The 22,365-nt window shown below is 43.4% G+C and overlaps 1 protein-coding gene across 1 annotated transcript in view; it reads left to right on the plus strand.

Annotated features, from left to right (window-relative positions):
• The first annotated feature begins 11,891 nt into the window (after nt 1-11,891).
• Nucleotides 11,892-22,365, plus strand: part of Pcdh15 (protocadherin related 15) — a 1,443,732-nt gene continuing 1,433,258 nt past the window's right edge. The window contains exon 1 of the mRNA XM_029542087.1: nt 11,892-12,405. The gene's annotated coding sequence lies outside the window, so the exon portion shown is untranslated. The remainder of the gene's footprint in view (nt 12,406-22,365) is intronic.

The following is a 22,365-nucleotide window of genomic DNA, read 5'->3' on the forward strand; positions in this document are numbered from 1 at the left end:
TTGTTTCGGTACTGCTATGTATTCAAATGCTAAATACTGTATCCAAATAACTGGGCAAAAGAGATGTAGGTGGAGCTGAAGGTTCCTGAGGCTTGGGGTCTCAGAAAGGGGGGATGGGGGAGAGTAAAAGGAAACAGGGAAGAAGAGAGCCTCCATGGGGCAGGTAGATTATGAGCAAATGTCAGTGAGAGCCCACCGGTTGGAACAGCAACGGACCAGGCAGAACGTGGCAAGTGATATCTCGAGGTTATTGACTGGGGAGTCTATAAAATCGGATAGCGGGTGGATATCTGCCCTGCCCTAGTGCTTTTTTCGGTTTATTATAAGTATAAAGGTTTTGCATCTTTTATTTGGGAACTAAATGATCTTAGGTGGGGTAGAAACCCCCGAACAATATTAACCACGGCAACAAGGATTACAGTAAACACAATGTTACAGTTTAACTACTGCCCTTTCTCCTTTTTCTCCTCACATAAGTGTAGACACGCCCAGGAAGCAGGAATCTCAATAGGGGAATTCTCTTGCTCCATCCGTTTGATTGCTAATTGGCTGGGGAAGTGGGGAAGTCCCAGTTCACTGTGGGCGGTGCCATCACCTAGCAGGTGGGGCAGAGCTGTATGGCAGCTGAGCAAGAAAGAGGAGCCAGCCAGGAACCACTGGTCCTCCGGGATCTCTGCTTCCATCCAGTTCCTGCCTTGAAGTCCCGCCTTGGCATGGTGACAGACCATAATCGGAAAACTAAAACACTCTAGTGCCCTGGCAGCTTTTATTATGGTGTTGATCACAGCAATGGAGGAGAAAACTAGGGTCACATGTGGAATATTTCATCATAATTTAAATAAATCTTAGGTACTGGAACAGGTTTCTGTAGTAGGGAATTTTGGGGGCGTGTGCAAAGCCCCGGGTTCACTCCTCCATCCTGCAAAGAGAAATGAATGAATAAGTAACTAAGTATGTAAATAAATATGAAAGAAAGAAAGAAAGAAAGAAAGAAAGAAAGAAAGAAAGAAAGAAAGAAAGAAAGAAAGAAAGCAATATTCTTATTTCTACAGGGTAGACCTACACTTATATCTACAGTGCTAGTTGTGGGCCTCATGAAGCCCTGGGTGGTTTTGCTTCCCTTCAGGGAAGAGGCTACAGGCTCTCGAAGCTGGGCTGGGGAAAGAATTTTGGAAGTAATTTTTCTCAGTCTGTTGTACGTCGAGAATGAATACACCAGAGGCCCACTCTCTGAATTCCTCACAGGCTGGGAAAGTGGGATTAGGAACCTCTAAAGAGAACGGTTTCCTTAGCAGAACAGAATACACAAGAGCGGTTGCTTCTTATTGCCTCTGTTCAGAGTCTGTTTCCTCTGGGCTCTGAAAGTCCCAGGTGCTGTTCTTTGCTTTGTGTTTACCCAGGATGGCGTTTGTCCTTTCTTCCCAGCTTCCCCTGTGCCGGGATTCCTGACCTGTGCTTGACAGCCTGTGGATGCTTGTTAATCTGCGCAACCATGTCTTTGCAGAAAGATCAAGAATAACGATCTCACCATATCCCACACCAAACAGAATCTGTGTGCTGCATGGCAACTTCGCAAGCCATTGAACTTCAAGTCTACTCGTTACAGAGGGCGTTTCTGCTACTGTTGAAATCCACTTCCTGTTACAAAATTTAATATATCATATTGGAATTGTTAACTCAGATGAACTGAAACAAAGCACTTTTCAGGATTTTTTTTTTGTAGGAAGTGTGTGTGTGTGTGTGTGTGTGTGTGTGTGTGTGTATGAATATTGATATGTACACATGAGTGCAACAGAGAAGATGATATCAGATCTCTAGGAGCTATAGTTATAGGCAGTCCTGAGCCTCCTGATGTTAATCTTGGGAATCCAACTCAAGTCCACTAACCAGAGCAGCACAGCTCCTTAACTAGTGAATCATCTCTACAGCGCAGACAGAAAGTGGATTGTTTGTAATTATTTTAGTGTGTACCACGCCCAGCCTTCAGGAAAAGAAAACAATTTACATTATGATGCAGAGAAAAAATTAAACAGGCAAACAAGAAACAAAACTGCCCATGATGGATAATTATAGTACTGACCAAGCAGTTTTACAAATGAAGTAACTGAACTATAACTGTACAGTGGGTCACTTTATGGTGTGTATAAGTATAAATATAATGAAAACATATCATACATTAAAATGAAGTTTTTGGTTTCATAGTACTTTTCCATACTGATGAATTTTCAAAAATTAAAAAACAGGATTATTATAATGAACATTTCAATAATAAAAAGGTACACAAATAACTATTTCAAAATACAAAACAAAATAATGACGATGAGTTTGTTATTAATATATAGCAGAAAATGGCTGGGCAGAAAAGTCATATGCTAAGAACTTTGTTAGTGTCTACATGTCACTAACAGTTTTCAAGGTAGGAAGGACATTCAGTGTTCATATTTACATAGGACATTTACTAGGGACATACATCAGTAATAGAGTACCTTCTTGCCTTGTGGAAGCCACAGGTATTACCCTTGTCACTTAAAAATATGTATAGTTGGGGCTGGAGAGATGGTTCAGCTCTTCCAGAGGTCCTGAGTTCAATTCCCAGCAACCACGTGATGGCTCACAACCATCTGTAATGGGATCTGATGCCCTCTTTTTTGTGTGTGTCTGAAGACAGTGACAATGTACTTATGTAAAAGTGTCTGAGCATTTGGGAACATACTCAGCTGGCTGCAATGGAAATGAACAGAACAGAAAAAAGATACTTACTAACCCTGTTTCTACAAAGGGTTAAAATCAACAAAATACACATCACCCCCGGGTTTCAGAAAAATAACAAAAAAGTTGTTTTAAATATGGCTTGGAGCCATGTGTTCTTAGTTCTTTAAAGATGTATTCTGTTTTTAATGTGTCTGAGTGCTTACCTACATGTACATGTGAGTATCATGCATGTGCCTTTTGCCTGCAAAGGCCATAAGAGGGGTTAAGATCCCCTCTTAATTGGAGTTATGGATGGTAAAGCATGGTGTAGGTTCTGGCAATTGAACCCGGGTCCTCTACAAGAGCAGTAAGTGCTCTTAACTGCTGAGTCATCTCTCCTGCCACATAATGAGACCTCACAGTGAAGAGACAGCTGGCTCAAAATAATACACTTGACAAAAGTTGTAACAAACACAAATCTTCCCTACCAGGAGATGCTGGCTCATACCACTTAAATGACAGATATATATATATATATATATATATATATATATATATATATATATATATATAGAGAGAGAGAGAGAGAGAGAGAGAGAGAGAGAGACTTTGCAGTCCTGGTGGGAGCAGAAAATCGTGTTTGCTTCATAACCCAGCTTGACAGTCCAGTCACCCAGGAGAGACAAAATGCCACAGGCTGAGGGACTGGCAGCTGCCATTTCTCATGGTTCTGGAACTGAGAATGCCAAGGTCAAGTCCTCTTTTCCTGGGTGAACAACAGACCTTGCTGTGACCATCTTTTTTCCTGGGTGAACAACAGCCATTGCTGTGACCACACCTGGACATTCCCATTGCTGGTGTGTACTGAGAGGTCAGAAGGGCACCCTCCCCTCTCAGAGTCTTCTCTTAGAGATCAGAGCCTAACCCTGACCTCATTTATATGAGTGACTCTTAGGGACATCATGTCTCAACACTGCCACGCAGGTCATTAGGGTTTCAACGCCCGAATTATTGTTAGACTTATTCTCTGAACATTTTGTTATCTATACAACCTATTTGACCATATCCATCCACCATGGGTTCCAACCCCATGTGGTGCTCCCCTCCCTGTCTCTCCCTCCATTTTGTAATTGTTATTAATGCCCTGAGTCCAGAAAGCTCATGGTTGGAGACCAGCTACTGATTCTTGAGAAATTCATTAACAACCATATCTCCAAGGATATATCTCTTTGTAACTTGAAAACATGAACTCCTCCAAGGGTGGGAAATTCAAAGACCTTTCCCTTAGTCATGTTGGAATTTAGAATGTCTGAAATTTTAAGGGAGTTACACTCAGGCCCTCTGAACAAATTGTCCAGAATTCCCACTTCCGGATCCCCATCCAAGGGGATTGAATGATGGATTCCAAACAGTGATATCTGTGCTCTTGCTTCAATAACAGGATCATTAGAAACATCTAGGGAGCAGAAGCAGGTCAAGTATTCTTCGAAGAATAAAGGAATAAGCAGTGTGGTTTATTTAAACTGGTGGTTCTCAGCCTTCCTCATGTTGCCCTGACCCCTAACTTAAAAAAAATTTTTGTTGCTACTCTATAACTATAACTTTGCCTCTGTCATGAATTGTAATGTAAATATCTGATAGGCAGAGTTCCTGATATTCGACCCCTAAATGGGGTCTTGACCTACAGGCTGAGAACTGCTGATTTAGACAATGAAATGTCACCAAGGTTTAAAAGAGGGATGACTCCTGAGAACACTGCTCTAAGAGAGAGAAACCAGCCACCACGGAGAGAAGCCGAGTACTGTGTGATTCCACTCAAGGTGAGTATGAGCAATAAAAACCAGATCAGATTCAGAAAGCAGCAGAGCAGCTCCTGGGGCATAGGAAAGTAGCAGCTGATCTGGTTTAAAGGCTAAGCCCTCCCTGCTGTGAGCAACTACAATTCAGTCGCCAGCACAGACAGGGCTCCTCAGACCTGTAACTCCAGTTTCAGAGTATCCTATGCCCTCTCTTGGCCACCGTGGGCACCGCATGCATCTGGTGTACCGAAGCTCCAGTAAACACACACACATTCACATAAGAATAAAGAATAAATATCACTTGACATGATGATATGTTGAAAGGATGCAGAAATCTGTTTTATAAGGATGAAAATGCTAGTGAAGTTTGTTAATCAACGCTACTATACATATAGCTTCCAAATCCCGTGTTTAAAATGGTTAGTTGGTATCTTTACATGGTTAGTATCCAAATCAAAGTTGGGAAATTAATACATCACATGGCAGGGTTTTAAAAAAAATTTTTTTAATTAGATACTTTTTAATTTACATTTCAAATGTTATCCACTTTCCTAGTTTCCTCTCCGAAAACTCCCCATTCCCTTCCCCCTCCCCCTGCTCACCAGTCCACCTACTCCCACTTCCTTGTCCTGGCATTCCACCACATTGGGGCACAGAGCCTTCAGAAGACCAAGGGCCTCTCCTCCCATTGATGACTGACTAGGCCATCCTCTGATACATATGCAACTGGAGCCATGAGTCCTACCTTGTGTAGTCTATGGTTGGTGGTTTAGTCTCTGGCAGCTCCGGGGGTACTGGTTAGTTTATATTGTTCCTCCTATGGGGCTTCAAACCCCTTCAGCTCCTTGGATACTTTCTCTAGCTCCTTCATTGGAGACTCTGTGCTCCGTACATGGCAGGTTTTTAAAAAGACGTGTGCATCAAAAATATTTAGTGTGAGCCGGGCGGTGGTGGCACACGCCTTTAATCCCCCCAGCACTTGGGAGGTAGAGACAGGAGGATTTCTGAGTTCAAGGCCAGCCTGGTCTACAAAGTGAGTTCCAGGACCGCCAGGACTATACAGAGAAACCTTCTCTAGAAACAAAACAAAACAAAACAAAAAACAAACAAACAAAAAACAAAAACAAAAAAAAACCAGAAAAAAATTATTTAGTGTGATAAGGATGTTGAAGTTAGCTCTTCACATTTGATTGCATCTGATGGAGGAATGGGAGGGGACCCACCCAGTTCTTGTAAAGGGGCAGGCCATGTGAGTTTTACAGTGAGCTCAGATAAGACAGATTAGACTTGTTATTTTACTTTATTTTTTATCTTTTAGTTTCTTTTGTGGGGGTTATCCCAAAGGGAGGACAGACATGGAATGACTGGGAAATGAGAATGATGGGGTACATGATGAGAAATTCTCAAAGGATCAATAAAAATATTATGTTGAAAATGACATTTGATTACTGAATATTACCTTCAGACTCTTCCTACAAATGTCACATTTTTCACCTTATATGAGAACATGACTTTTTAAAAAAAATATTTACTTGATCTGTTTTTATTTTTTTCACTCAAGATTTTATCCCCCTCCTGGTCCCTGTTCCATACCTCCTCCCCACAAAGATGCATCTAATCTTCAAGAGACTGGAGTGGAGAGGTCTGATGGGGTGGGGGGTGGGGCGGGGGTGAGGACATCCTTGTGGAGAACATTTCTTAAAATATTGATTTCCCAGCTGCTTCATTTCATGTCATGAAGTGCTGATATGAACTGAAACACTTTTATTTAAACTATATACATTTTGCCTCTCTACCATTCATTTACCATTACCTATTTACATATATCATTTGTTATTTAAAATTGTGGTTTTAAGATGTACAAGAATATAAATGTGATAGCCTATTCCATGATATTATGTGCCATGTGTTACATAGTTTTACGATGTGTTACCTGGTGTTCAATCCAATGTAAGCTCTTTGATCTCAACCATCTCCTGGTTTTCGTGCTGGAAGCATTCAGAGTTCTCCCCGGCTTTTGAATCCCACAGGACTGACACAGAGAGAGGGTGTGTGCTGTGATTGGAACTGCCGCTTGTGATCAGTCATTTCTGTTCCTCCAGCACAGTCCACATCAACATTCTAACTCCAGACTTCCATGAGGTCCCCTTTCTTGGTGTTCATACAGGAGGGAACTCATTCCATACATGTGTCATCATTGTTCTGGGTCATTTCATTCAACCTCAGGTCTTCCTGAGTTTTATCTGTATTGTCACAAATGACGAACTTCTGCCACTATGTAACTGCATCGTCAGTCTTTTTTTATGGGCTGTTCTTTCAAGTCAAAGAGATATCCCTTTGCAAAGTGATTTGTTTCTTTGATCAGTTGGTGTTAAGCATTTTCCCTGTACATGTACACATGTCCCCATATGCGTGCACATACACACACACATACATACTCATATGCATACACACATATACTCATACATTCATACAGACATACCTATACACATACATGCATATACACATATACATACACAAACACATACACATATACATACATACATACATGTTCTTTGAGAAATGCCCACCTGAGTCTCGTCTTTATTTTTACTTGAGCTGTTCAATTTCTGGTTATTGGGTTCAAGGAGTTCTTTAAGTACTATGGATAACAATCCCTATCAGACTGATGCAGAATTCGAATGGACTTTGGCCAGCCTGAGCATGGTGAGCATGGCTCTGGCAGGCCTTACTCTTCTAATTCCCTCTGCCTTGCTAAGAACCATTAGATCACATTCCTAAAGCTGCTCCCCAAGGTCTAGCCCCTTATTGGACCAATCTCTGCTCCTGAAGTTGGCCACCAAAGTCCAGCTCTCCAAGTATAGAAATCCAGTAATCAAAGACCCCTTTGGCCACTTAATTAACATGCCCAATTAAAATCAAATACCCCATCCTATTAGGGGTTCTCTCCTTGTACCTTTATAAACTGCCATTTTCCTATGTACCACATCTGTCTCCTCTCTATCCAGAGGCAGTCCTTTGTCCCACTTTGAGACAAATACCCTCCCTTTCTCAAGCCCCATTCTCCCATCTCCTTTGTTCCCTTCTTGTCCCCCTCATCCTGTATCTACTGCCTTTGTCCCGTTTCTTTGCCCTCCATCCAAAAGACTCTCCTGTGTGCAGAGAAGTTGGTCCGAAAAGCTGGTCTTGTGGGTCCTGAACCGATACATTTCCTTTCAGGATTTGAAAATATTTTAGAGCATTCTGCAATGCGTCCCTTTACTCTGTTTGTTTTTAGGGTTGTTGCACACACAGTTTTTTAGTTTCATGTGACTTCTCTTGTCTATTCTAACTTTTATTTCCTGTGTTTAAGGCTTTTCTTCCAAAAAAAAAAATGCATCCTCCTCCATCTTTCTGTGTTCTGGAGCCTTTTTTCTTATGCCCTTTTCTAGATATTTTATAGTCTCAGATTTTACCCTGAAACTGTAATATGAGCTTAAGTTTATCTCTGTAACTGGTAAGAGGTCTCTATATTTCTTTTTCCTGTGGAAGATGTTTAAACCCCCGCCCCCACTGGAGGGTGGTTCTTCACCTAGCATATATATCATTACTTGGTTAAAAAATAAATAAAATAAATAAAAGCAGGCTGCCCATGGCTGACTCTATTTCCAGAAGCTCTTTGCTATTCAGGTTGGTAGGTACTGAACATTTTAAAAGAATCATTTTCATTTAGTGTTATGCTTATGCTTATCCTAAACCTGGGGAAATTATTTGTTTCGTGCTTGCCTTGAATAAAAACAAAACAAACAAAAACAAGACCACAAAAAAAACTCCAATAGGTTTAGTAAATGATAATTCAATACAATGAACTGTCATGTCAATGTAATCATTTAATCATGCAACATTCTTATAGGTATTTTATTACGTAATTAAAGTAATATCATTTAAATAGCTATTTAATTCAATTTAAATAAATAATTAAATTGTTTTAATTATTTTTATTAATCTAGAAAAGAAAATGCGATGTGTATATTACCTCAAGGGAATAAAATACACGGCTATCCATGTTACAAGGCTTGAACTGTTATGGTGTGGGAAAAAGCAGGCATTTTTAAGTCAGATGGGAGGTTCCACGGTAATTGGCTTCCAGTGCAGAAGGCCCCCATGGTTCTGAGGAAACTGGAAGTTTGTTCTCCATGCTCTAGAAAACTTCCTCTTAACCCAGGATGATGTCCAAGCTCCCTTGTGCAGTGCTGCTTAGATGTAGCTGTCATCCAGGGCAGCCCTGCAGGTGAATCTGGTCAGATGAATCAGGTCCTCACGGGGTGTGGGGGGTGGGGTGGCAAACACTAAGTCACTTATCGGGAACTACGAATCCCTCAGTGCCCTGCTGTTTTTCTCTTAGGCTCTGCCCTAGGAACTGGGATTGCTGACAGACCCCACCCTCGGGTGCACGCCCTGCACCCAAGAGGAAAAGTCTTTTCCCCAGTTCCGTACGCGAGACTTGGAGGAGGGCGGAGGTAGGGAGAGTTCCCGAAGCCGCGGGCCAAAGAGGAGGCAGGGACATTTGCTTCTAGACAGGACCTTGCTCTCAGATGTCCATCTGCATCTGCGCTTGCGCATTGGTGATGCAGGTCACCATGGTGCGGGGCGTGCACAGCACAGGCAAAAGGCCTGGGCGGGTCCAAGCAGATGCGCAGAGACAGCCAAGCATCAGGCACCTGGGGCTCTACGGAGCCAGGAGGGGCTACCTTCTGGCTAGAAAACCTCCCACTAGCAACTGGACCATTTGGAACATCCTTCTATACTTCATAAGAGCAGCTCCGCTCACAAGCTTCAGAGAGGAGTGCAGCGGGCAGCGACTCCAGACGCTGTCACTTTGGGGGAGTTTTTCAGCTACAAGCTGGGTGCACCTAGAAATTGGTGTAGCCAATTTCTCTCGGTGGCCTAATGATTGGGATAAAGCAGCCATTGCCCCGCCTCCCTGATGATGATTGGGGGAAAGCAGCCACTGCCCCGCCTCCTAGCCTCTATCTTGGTGGCTCTAGGGAAAGAGGCGCATCACCACCTGGTGCCTTAGTGGCTGTCCAACTAGTGGACCTGAGTGTTTTTGTGTCCCTGTCACCCAGGCCCCGATCCAAACTGAGGAGATAGTAAACCCAGTAGCTTCTTTTCATAGCGTTGGCTCAAGAGTGATACTAGCCAAGATCAGGCTTCTGACCTCAGAGATGGATAGGCAGGTGAGCAGAGGACAGAATGCAGAATCCAGGGTTTCTGCCTCCCTCTTGGCCCCTATTCCTTCAACCAGGAAGGTCTGTTTCATTGAACCCCTGACTTGCTGATTTCACTATTCACATCAAACTATTTAAATGAATGAATGAATGAATTACTAAAGTTGATCTGTCAGGTTCAAGCGTTTTGTTTGTTCCTCTTGTTTTGCATCCTTGTTTAAGGCAGGGAACCTGCTAAGTAGCCCAGACTGACCTGGAACTACTCCCGATTCTTCTACCTCGGGCTTCCCAGTGCTGACATGATCTGCACACACCAGAGAATCCTGGTCTCCTTACAGATGCCAGTGTAGGATTCTAGAAAATAGTTAAGGCGATTTTCCCTCCTCACATAATCTTTCCGGAGGTATTCACCACCCAGAGCAAAAAAATACTGTTTTCTAAGTTCCCAGTGCCTCGGTTAATGAGGCTTCCCACAGAGTCTGGCAGAACCTTTATGGTAGGGACCAAAGTGTGTGTGTGTGTGTGTGTGTGTGTGTGTGTGTGTGTGTGTGGTGTTGGTGGGGAGGGTGGGGGCTGTTAGGTTTAGAGTCCTTGGAACGGTGCGGGTTAGCTAGGGAGGGAAGGGTAGGAAGCGAGTAGGGAAGACAGAAGAACCAGAAAAGGGAGCTGGAGGAAAGCGGGTGGGGAGCTAAAGCGCCCATGGAAACTGCTTTCCCGAGCATGGCCGCTAGAGGGAGACATGCCGGGCAGTACAGGTGGAGTAAAAAAAAAAAAAAAAGGAGCCCGCTGTCTGGAGGAATTTGTCATGATGTCGCTTTAAAAGGCTTCAAGTGAAGACTGTGAAGGGAGTTCACAGAGGAGAAAATCCAGTTGCATCTGGACTTAGCCTCTCCAGTTCCTCTGGTGTTGAGATCTTGCGTCCTTTGCTGTTCTCAGCTTGACACCAGGAATCTGCGGGGAAACCCAGGACAGGGCATAACACTAAGGTTGAAACTGTGCCGATCATGACTTTTTCTGAAGGAGGTGTAAGGAAATGCGCTAGAAATGGGGTGATTTTTGCCTCCCCAATTATGGATTCAATCTCTGCTTAATCTGACTCTATCTCTCTAAAATATCACACCTTCGTGATTGAAATCCTAAAAATCGGTGTGCCACAGACTTGGTTTTTCAGATATGCGAAGTTACTTGTATTTCTCCAAGCCAACTTGGAAATTCCTCCAGAAACCTTGGAATACGTCGTTTAGCGCAAGCTGGGTTTTTGTTTTGTTTGTTTTTGGAATACTATTCCCCCCTGCAAAAGCTCTGAAGTCATTGATGAGTTTTGGAAAGTAAGGTGGGCCATAGGTCTGTCTGTGTCTGAGTATGTGGGGTGGATACATGTGTGACATTTGAACACGTGGACATTTTCCACGTACTGTCCCTGGGTTGGCAGTGGGGGCTGTGGGAAGTTAGCGTGGTGTTGCCTTCCTTCATAGGAATTTCAAGACCGGACAGTCTATTTTTTTTTTTTTTTTCCAGCTTGAAAGATGTCTCGGTGGGTTTGAGCTCCTCCAAGTGAATCAGCGATGACTCAAGAACAAACCAGAAAAGTGTGTTTTCCCAGAACCAGGTGTTGAGCGCCTGGGCGACCCAGCCAGCGGCGCGCGCGCAGAGTGGCCAGAGCCCGCTCCGCTCCTCCAGCGCACCACGCTCGGTGCCGCCCTGCAGGACCCGTGGGACTCGGACCCCGTGCGCCACCCTCGCTCCCTCCCACCGCCACCCCCCAAGCCCTGCGCCCTCTCTAGCCCCAGCGGCAGACTCGTCCGAGCGCTGCAACCGGTGGGGCGGGGAGACCTGGCGCTCGCCCCGCGGGCCCGGCAGCCGCTGACGTCCGCTCAGGCCTTTAAACGTGCAGGTCCCCGCGCAGGAGAGACACGACTTTGGAGCAGTCACTTTGCGGGGAGGGAGAAAGCCTCTCCGCTCGGGCAGGCGACAGCTTGGAAGCCTTTGTTCCCAGGCGCTGCGTTGGGTCTGGGTCCCATCAGCACCGGGTGCCAGCATCCTAAGCAGCGGGAAGCGCGTTGGCCACTCGCGTCTGACTGTGGACCCCAGGCGTCCCCGTGCCTTTCCCTGTACACGCAGATCAGGGACCGCGAGGTGCGCCCGCGGTCGCCCGCGGAGCAGAGAGCTGTCTCCGGGGCTCGGGCGCCGGGTGATTTTTCTCCTAGCCGGGAAGGCGCCTCGGTGAACCCGCACCTGCAACTTGTTTGGTTTCCTCTCCCGCAGCGTGTGCAGCGGCCGCATCAAAGTTTCTCTGCCTTCCCCGGGAATCCGCCGTTTGGATCGATCCTCCCCGCTCGGTGTCCACAGGCCTGCAGGGGAGCGAATCGCCCGGCGCGCGGGTGAGAGGCGCGGCACGAGCGGCGTGGTCGCTGCGAGCACCAGGAAGGAGCTGCGGCCGGGGACTTCCCGGGTGACCCTTTGCGGCGCTACCGAGCTGGGTGGACGCAGAAAGAAGAGCTAGCTACAAGGTTTGGGGACGCGGGTGCAGGCAGGCACAGTGGATGTTAATCGCCTTGCTGATTGCCTCTCAATTGGGAACTAGTGGAGAGTGCAGCGCGGGGCAGGCGCGCTCTGCGGGACCCGGGCTCGCAGGCAGGGATCAGTGCAGCTGTAGCTGCGGAGGCATCGAGGGAGGACGCCGCGGTGCTCGCTGGAGCCTGAAGGTAGGCAAGCGGGGTGGTATCCTGACTCTCAGGCCCAGCTCAGAATCCAAAAGCTTGTCTGGTTTCCTGCAACCAGCTTCTCTCCCTCTTCTCTTTGCTCACCTCTCCTCTTTGGAGACTCTGGGGACCCAGAACCCCTCAGGGACCGCGACCTCCACCTCCCACCATAATGCCTAGTGCTAACTCCTTCAGTGGCCCTGAGCTGGGGTGCCTCTTGAGCTTCCGGGAGAAGTTGATACCTTGAGATTTGGATCATGTCTAACTTGATTTGATGTAGTTTATTAAAGGATGTGTTTCCTGTGGGCAAGAATTATGGGAAATAAATGTCCCTGTCATGTACAACGGCTACCACAACCCAACATCTCCTCCCTTCTCCCCCAAAAGTTTCCTAGTAGCAAGTTTTCTTAATGTCCAGATGAAGTCAATGAAGACTGAAGGTTTCCATGCTTGTAGGCAGAAGGAAGATGCGGCTTTTCAGAAGGGTAGAATAAAGGACATCGTGTGTTTACTCTCTCTCTCTCTCTCTCTCTCTCTCTCTCCCCCCCCTCTCTCTCAGACACACACACACACTTCAATGTGCAGAGGACAGACATGATGATAACCTCTGTTGCTTCCTGACTTGTATAAAGTTTTATTTTATATTTTTAAATTAAAAAAAAATCAGAACCCTTTCAGTCAAGTAACTGTGTGGTACAATCAGACTAGATATCTCTGACCGCAATTCAGACACGGCAGAAGTTCCTACAGAGTGCATAAGTGAGTTGGACTCTTGGAATAGTAGCTGAAAATATGAGTGGCCCCAAATGATCCAAAGGACTGCTACACTTTGACAAATGACATTCTTAACAGTGTGTGTGTGGGCGGGCGGGGGGGGCAAATTTAAAGTCTTTGTTTAAAAAAAAAATTACCCAGGTGGAGAGATGGGATGGAAAGACAGAGTTAACTTGAAGAAGGTGGCTTATGGAAAACCAGGGTTTGGTGCTTTTTGAACTACATATGGTAATCACTGAAATAAATGAACCGGTTAGTATTCCAGGCTTGCCGTGGTTGGCTCCACGGAGAGACGGCTGTTACAATTCATTTCCAATCTCATTTGTGGTAATAGAATAATGTTGCACGGGTTTATCCACTTCTTCATGTGTGTGTTGTCAATTCCAAGATGTCCTGCAAGGCAGAGGCAGGAGGTCCAAGATCTGGCTTTTCAACCTTTCGCTCCCCTCCTCCCTCTAAATACTCTTCCCTGGTCTGTTCTCCTCTCTCTCCTGCTCTCTCTCTCTCCCTCTCTTCTCGACACCCATTCCTTTTGATTTTCTCCCATGGCTCATAGACTGCAGTCAGTTTCTGAACCCCTGGCCTTCTGCTCCTGGGCTCTTCCTCACAGAGCAGTTCAGAGTCAGGGATTCCGTAAGTTATGTAGACAGTGCAGTTGTGGAGTCCTGGAGTCCTCTCCTTGGATACTGAGTAGAGGAGTCAGCTGCGTCCCTGCGGAAGGGGCAGGTGGGATTCCACAGAGGTGGGGAGAGTAGAACTCAGCGGAAGTCAGGAAGTCATGCTAAGTTAGAGATATGAACTGTATACTGAGGGTGAATTGCACACACACACACACACACACACACACACACACGTGCGCATATGCACCCATGTTCCCACCTGTGTGCAGGCACGCACAAGCACTGCCTAACATGAGTTATCGTCATCGGGATTCAGCTTCATGCGAGATCTCTTGGAGAGACATCTCTGTCTCAGAGGGCAGATCTTCACTTCAGAAGCTAGTTGAGCCTCCCAAGAAAACAAGCTTTCTCCTTTGCACTAATCCCTTTTCAAGTCAATGGTTTGTCCTCAAGAATCAATTCCTCAAGTGTAATAGTTATTTTCTTAAAGGTTTATTCCTGAGGCTGGCTGAGAACTGGACACTAACATGGAGCTTCAGGGCTTTCTGGTTCACTGGCTTTGGTTTAGCCTCTTGGGTGACACCAGTGTCCTACCTCAAGAGACAGCCTGTGATCGGTCCAGCTGGATGTGTTTTCCGTGAGGGAAGGTCAGCTGCTGTGCTCCTAGCTCACTCTTAGAGCCTACCTTGCCTTCTCTCACGCCATCCCATGAAGTCTTCTGTGGCGAGATGACTATCCTCCGGTGCTAATTTATCATGTTTAACAAGTTTCAGTGTATGACTTTATTATTATTTTTTTTTGCAATATCAGTGTATGGATGAGTCTGGGTAGACGATAACTTGAGCAACATATTGATGATGATAACTCTACCAATGTACTGAGAAGTCTGATTAGATGATAATTTGATCAATGTATTGATGAGCATGATTATGTAATAACTGGAAGTAAGGATTGTGAATTATTTCTTATTGAGTGAGAACATCTTTTAAAATTCCTTTAACATTGATATTTTCTTAATAGTGAAAAATAGTTTATGTAGCTTCCATGACCATATACAAACAAAGTATATATTCAAAATACCAGAAAACAGGGTTGTTTGTTTGTTTGTTTGTTTGTTGTCTAGGAATGTTGCTTCCATTAATAATAAAGCTTCAGAAAGGCACCACAAAAGTGAGAAGAATGCTTTAAAGATAACTGGACATGCTGGCATTTCTTTGGTCTGTTCGATATTTTCATGAAACTTCTCAGACCTTCCACTTTCCTCCCAAAGGGAACTGTCACTGTATGCCCTGGTGTTCTATCTGTGTGCTGTGCATTGGCTGAGTGATGTCAGAGCTAGTCGTCAAGGGCTGCCTTCTTAAGGAACACTCCTGTGGAATACACATTTTGTCAACTGCAGGCATTTGTAGAGTTCTACCACTGAAGATGTTATACAAGAGCAACAAGACAGCAGAACATGTGTGTGCACTTGCATGTGAGCATGCACATGCCCATGTATGCATGTATGTATGTTTGTATGTATGCCCCTTTACTCAAATGGCTTTTCCCAGAGTGTCATATGCTCTACCCAAGGCTTGGTTGCCTACTCTTTAATCTATGTGCCTCTTGATTTTACTTTTTGGAAATGGCTGTTGGGCTCTCACGAAACATATCTTTTCAGCATGACTCGGATTGCAAGCTTACTTCTGAGTTTTGTGTTTCTGTTCTGTTGAACCTCCAGAGACCTCTTTAGATATGTGTGTAGGTGGTGCTCAAAGAAACTCTAGGAAGCTGGGAATATGTCAAGGAAATTATGGAGGGAATTAACATCATCCTAGCAAGGCAGAAAGAAAGGAGAACTGTCTTTTCTTCCTGTGAAGCCCACCACTGGTGTGAGAAGTGATAAGACAATTGGATCCTAGTGCCCCGAGGCCAGCAGTCCTGCCTTAGTAAAATGGCTTAAGTAGAGAGGCAGCCCTGATGGCCAAGTGGGTCCCCTCCATGTCTATGATGAAAGAGCTTGTGTTTGGGGTATCCAGATGCTCCTCCAGCCTCCACCCACGGGGTGAGAGAGAATTGCCACATGGTGGCGCTATTGTGATGCCTACGCTTCTGAAAATGTCCCTGCTGAAACATCTTAAGCTGAATTTACGCCAAAGGCAACATGGGAGTTTTCTCTAAGAATGAAAGATTATTATTATATATAGCTTAAAACTAATAGATATTGGGTAGGGTATCTCATTGTCTCCTGTTGACAACGCTTTTTTTTTTTTTTTTTTTAAACTTCACCTGTGTGAAGATGGACTCTGGACCCTTTTATCAGTTCAGTCTCATTAGTAGATGGAATTTCTCTTTTGATACTTATTATCATATGTGTGTGTGTGTGTGTGTGTGTGTGTGTGTGTGTGTGATGCATGTGATAGAGAGTGACTATCACTTGCCTGAGGTTAAAAAGCGTAGTTAAACCTACAGCTACTTTGAAGCTGTAGTCACAGATGGTTGTGAGCTACCCAAAGTAGGTGCTGGGGACTGAACTCAGGTCCTCTGCAAGAGCAACAAGGGTTTCCAGCCACTGGACTGTCTTTCTGGCCTCAGCAGATTTCTAAAATGACTTTGAATCTGTAAGAAATGCCCATTCCATTTCTCAATCGATTATAATGTTGTGTGTGTTGTCCTTTCCCTTTTAGGTTCTTAAAATTAAAATGACTCCGCAAACACACCCACTCTGTGTTTACATTGGGCTCATACATGCCACCTCAAAACTGTATGTATCTCTTCCAACCAATAAAATAACAGATTCCTGAACAGGATTGCTTTGCATTTTTAAAGATCTCCACTAGAAAACAAGATAAATCTCAGCATGCATCTGCTCTGAGGTGTTCAGATACTCCAGTAAGAACTGTCACCCGTTTATCACGACCAGTGAGTCACTTGCACATTCCAGCAGCTGTTGAGACTGTTGGATGTTTGTGGATTTCACAGCCCATCCCTAGAAGGCCTGAGCTCATCTGAAGCCTTTGTGTTAAAATAGGGAACGAGAACACTTGTGAAAACCCAGATTTGAGCAAGAGGGGTAGAATATTGCCAACGGTTATATCCAGAGAACTGAAGACAGAGGACCGTGGGGGGTGGGTTGCCTTTCAATCTCTTCTTATTTTCCTACAGACTGCTTGGGTCCAGTGGGGTCAGACTAGAGGAAATCACTGTATCAAGGCTTGAGACCACCATGCATCAGGAGACAGGATGTCCGGGTTGACTCTGTATTTTCTTTGAGAGATGGGAAGGACATTTGCCTTATATTTTCTTGAGCTTCATTTGTCTGTTTGGGAAAAAAAAGTGCCCTACGTATTGCTAACTGGTGAAAAGCAGCCTTTTCCATTACAACCAGTAGCTATAAAACTTAGAACTAAAATGTAGTTTTCTTCTAAGAGGTACTTCTGCTTGATTACCTTAGCAAAATGCCTGAAATTGGTCAATTGTATAAATAAAATGATGGCTTGCATTTTGTGTGTGTGTGTGTGTGTTTTCTCTTTTAAAATGCTTTTTATGTAAATAGAATTACACAATTCCCTCTCCCTTTCCTGTCCCCAGTCCTCCCAGCTACACTCTCCGCAGACCCCTCCCAGACCCCACTGCTCCCAGATTGATAGTCTCTTTATTTCTCCTCACTGCTACCAAGTAAGAGGTGCTTGTTCAAGCTTCCATATTTTTTTTCTTTGCGAAGCCATCTAATCTGAGTCTATATTTTTACAATCAAACATATCATTTTTTCTTCTTCTGCAGACAAACTTGCTAAAAATCCAAATAGTAGTGTTTGGAAGAATGTGCGCAATTCTGGCAGGCACGGAGTTTTATACTGCACTAAATGTGGTGTGTGCCAAACTCCACCTGTGAGGTGTGGCATAGCGGTACCATCTGGTGTATAGTAAGAGATCACAAGTCCATCACTAACATCAAACTTTTAAAAATTCAGGTTATAATTGATTTTAAAAAAGAATATGAGGGAGCTGTAATACCCTCGAGGATATGTGCACTTATAATATTAAAAATAGGAAAATGGGTGGAGAGACAGTAGCTCCTACCCACCTTCAAGTTAGAAAATACTGCCAAGTTAGGAACGCTGACTTACAAAAAGAAACACCTTTTTTTAAAGTTAAATTTGTCATAATGCCTAAAACGTTTTACACTGCAAACAAAGGTGATGATCTTTGTATTTAAATTATAGTAGATTTGTAACTAGAGCAAGTATTAAATGTGGCCACCGTGTTTAATACCATTCTTCATATGGAAATGTGTGCTTTTACGCATAGTGAAGGGTCTGAGGAATGTCTCAAAAATATTTAATTTACAAACAAGTATTGCTTCATAAGGATTTGTTTTCAACTTGTTTGGTTTGTGTGTCTGTGTGGGCCTATGTGAATGTGAGTGCAGTGCTTAAAGGCGCCACAAGAGGGCAGTGGTTCCCTTGGACTTGGTGTTACTGGTGGATCAGGAGCTACCCTAAGTGGGTATTAAGCTGGAACAAGAAACTGAACTCAACTGTTCTGTTAGAATAGTGAGTACTCTTAAATGCTGGGGTACCATTCTGGCTCGGGTGTACTTTATTTTAATATTTATAAAGTATTGCAGGCCTAGCTCTCAAGATAGATCACACATAGACTATATATATATATATATATATATATATATATATATATATATATATATATATATATCATATATTATAAATATCATATATATGTGTATCATATATGATATATGTACGCATGTACCCACCGTCCTGAGACATTTTTATCTCCCCAGTTATACGAATCAAAAGTTAAGTAAGATTTATAATCTTTGCCCAAAGTTTTCTTGTTAGGAAGATTTCCATCAAGAAGTCAGCCACTGTCTCTGACTGCCATGTTGGAAAGGCTCACAGTGGGATTTCAAATAAACGGCAGCATTTATAATTTCATGAGTTTGCATCAACTTTACCCAACTCAGCTCTACCTGGGTATGATAGCATTTTGCCCGTAGAAATGTTCAACTCTGAAAATATTTTTACTTGCATTATCTTTAAAAAAAACAAAAACAAAAAAAAACAAAAAAAACAAATGTTTTCCCTTATGAACTTAGGCTTTCGGGTCCTGGAGGTGTCACGTGCTTCTCATTAAAGGCAGAGATCCCTGTTTTTACCATGGAAGTCAGCAACAAGGTGGGTTTGAGACCTCGCTCCTGTGTCTCGGTGCCCGGTTGCAGGGTGTCATCTCTTTCTGAAGAGGCGATGTAAATATGGAAGGCGGACAGAAGTCCTGTTGAGGCCCGCGGTTTTGGTTTGATCATGGACACACTTATTTTGACTGGAAACCCACACTCCGCTGAATTTTTTTCTGCTCTGTGAATTCAAAAATCCTTTCCAGTTTGTCTCCACGGTAGGCATTTCTCTCCTCCTGCACATTCACCAGACTAGGCTGCCACAGGGCTCAGTCCTTCCTGCTACAGCCATCCATAGATATGAGTTAAGGGTACAGGGCCAGTAGTCAGGCTAACTGACTGCAAGGCTGTTCTGAAATTTATCTTAGACCTGCTTTCTGCCTGCCTCTGTCTTAGGAATGCCTTAAGCCTTCTGGGAAAGAATTCCAGTTATGTGTGTATGTTCATGTTTTAACAGAGAGTCTCACTGAACGTTTTGAATAGCTGTTTTGGAAGGTGATCAAGAGAAAAAAAATATGAATTGCATATGAGCTGTTGACAGTTAAATGTACCATACATATACATATGTGTACATTAACACATATTTAAATAAAAATACAGAGGACCATACAGGAATATTCCAGCTTTGACAGACTCACAAAACATGGCATCAAACACACCCGCTTTAAACCCCAGGAGCAGGCAACAGAAAAACAAAATCTCCTGGTTGAATTTTTCCAACTGAACGTCTACTTCAATTAAAATTGGAAGAGACACATTAGTGAATGGAGGGCACTTTTAGGTTGTACATTGTTTCTGTGGCCTTGAATGGCTACAATAAGTACAATAAATACTGAAATGAATAAAATCATCTCGGCCTTCTTTGGAAAATGTATTTGCTTTACATCATTACGCTTGTTGAACATTATCTGAAATGAAACCTCAGCCATTAGAAATCATTGTGCTTCCTTTGTGAGGGCCGCATTCTATTCTGATCTCATTAGAATTGTATTTACAGGAGTCACGTGTCTGCGCTCATTTGTTTCTCAGAACAAAACCCGACGTCCTTCAGGCTTCTTTATTGTACCGTGGCATCGATAAAAAGTTGGAGTAAAATTAGCTTAAAAGTTTCAAGTAGAAAATAAACTCCTGGAATTGGGTTGAGGTCTAAAAAGCTGTTTGGGAAGGGAGAGCATACGTGGCTCAGAGGTCAGGTCTTTCTGCCCTGGAACTTCTGCCTGAATGTCTTACCCAGGGCCATGATGTAGTGAGGGGTGTAATGTGATCAGAGCTTCGGTTTAATTGAGCATCATCAGACAGTTGTTGGGGAAGAAGAGAATTAGAAGAAAGTAGTGGGGAGTCCTTAGGCAATTTCACTCAAAAAACAAAATAGAACCAAGAGAATGCTCTGGACATGTGCGTGATAATGGTGGGTTGTGCAAGGGCTGGGACCTTTTTGCCAGAAAGTCTGCAGCTGGGCTGGGCACTTGGACTCTCTCTAGTGGAAAAAGACCTCATGACAGAATCTATTCATACTTCTTGGTTTACTGAACTAGAAGTGTGTGTGTGTGTGTGTGTGTGTGTGTGTGTGTGTATGTATATGTGCATATGTGTGTGTGTGTATATACATGTGTGTGTATATATATATGCATGTATGTGTGTGTGTATGTGTGTATGTATACATATGTGTGCATATGTGTGGTTTTCAGTAAAACATGAGCATATTCCTGGTCTTTTATGAACCTAATGGATGTCATTTTTATCTTCCCTTGTTCATAATAATTGTGATGAAGAGAGATGAAGAGAAGAGCATAGCTTTTTAAAAGAGAAGTGTTATTCATCTGAGTGTGCTGTAGTGTGAGTCTCCACAGGAGCTCTAGTTAGACTCGTTTGCTTTAGAATTTCCAAACAAATTCTATCTGTTCTGCTCCACACCCAGTGTGCAATACCAAACAGTATCAGGAACGCAACACACACTGATACAGAGCAAAAAACAGAGAGAGAAATCAGGATACTTGCCACACATGGACTTTCCAGCTCCTTTTGCAAACTAATAACTTCTTTCCCAGGTTATCTTTTCTTTGAAGAATACTAAGACATCTACTCCATTTCTCTAGAAAAACATAGGCGTTCATCTGCATGTGAGAGGGCTTATCCTGGGCATTGTGGAGGTCAGGAATGCTAATGAGTTGTAGTATACCAACTGAAGACCTGGGAAACCAAGTCCCAGGCACAGGCAAGACTCGGGCATCTCCAAGAAGAAAGTTCCAAGAGCATCAGAAAGGATCTGGATGGAAGTTGCAATTGAAAGGAAGCATGTGTCTGATTTGTTGACTGATTTCGTGGGTGCTCCCAGGATGTCCCATTGAGAACTCTGACTGAACCAGAATTCTGTTCTCTATTGCTATCAGCCCATGTCTGGTCACATTTGATTGAGTTTACAAATCAAGCAAGATCGAAGTCATGTTAGGGTCATATCTATGGAAACTTGAAGCATACAAATAAATGTTACCAATCCTACCGTTAAAAAGTACCCTCACTCATTTCAGCAGCCTGTGATTACTTTTCTATATTTCTATTTAAATAAAACAAGTGCTGTTGTTATTAACAGATGTACTAGAAATACTATTTCAGGCCAACTCTTTATTACTCAGTGCTTTTTATCAGTTGTGAATCAGATTCAATTTGCAATCAATTTCATTAGACTCACTAGTGTATTTTGTTAGTAATGTGCCCAAGTCTTTTTAAAGATGATATTTCTCAGATTGAGAATGCTTTTGCATTGATAGAATACTTGCTTTGCTTAGCAGCAGGAAGCTCTGGGTTTGACCCACAACACCGCACAAAACATGACTCTCTGGTACATGTCTATAATCCCAGCATTCTAGAGGGAGGGGGATCAGGAATTAAGGGTGAGTCTTGGCTACAGATAATCTACAGCCAGCCTTAGCTATAGGAGATTTTGTCTGAAGATATTGAAGATGGTATTTCTGTTAACACATGCAAGTTGTAAAATTTTGGTTTTATACCTGTTTTTGAAAATGTGGGAGGCTCAGAAGGAACAGAGCAAGTTTCTGCATGGCATTGACAAGCTACAGCAGAATGGCATAATGACTGCTGTCTCTCCTGTTGCGACTGTCACCAGTGACCTGGCAGCATCTTGCTGTGTCGAGCCTAATATGCTATAGGCTTACAGGACTGATAAATTCTCCCGAAACAATTTTTAGATGCATTTACACACCCTTTAGTTACTTTCTCAGGAAAATGTCCTATTGGTAGAGATCATTGTGACAACCACCTATTTGCCACTACCAAGACAACTCACGTTGTGTTTTGTCAAGATAAGCTCTATTTTTCATGATTCAGTTTTTTTTTTCAGTTCCACTTTTGATAGAAAATGATGTTTATTCATATT

Source organism: Mus pahari, chromosome 9, assembly GCF_900095145.1.
Source record: "Mus pahari chromosome 9, PAHARI_EIJ_v1.1, whole genome shotgun sequence".
NCBI lineage: Eukaryota > Metazoa > Chordata > Mammalia > Rodentia > Muridae > Mus > Mus pahari.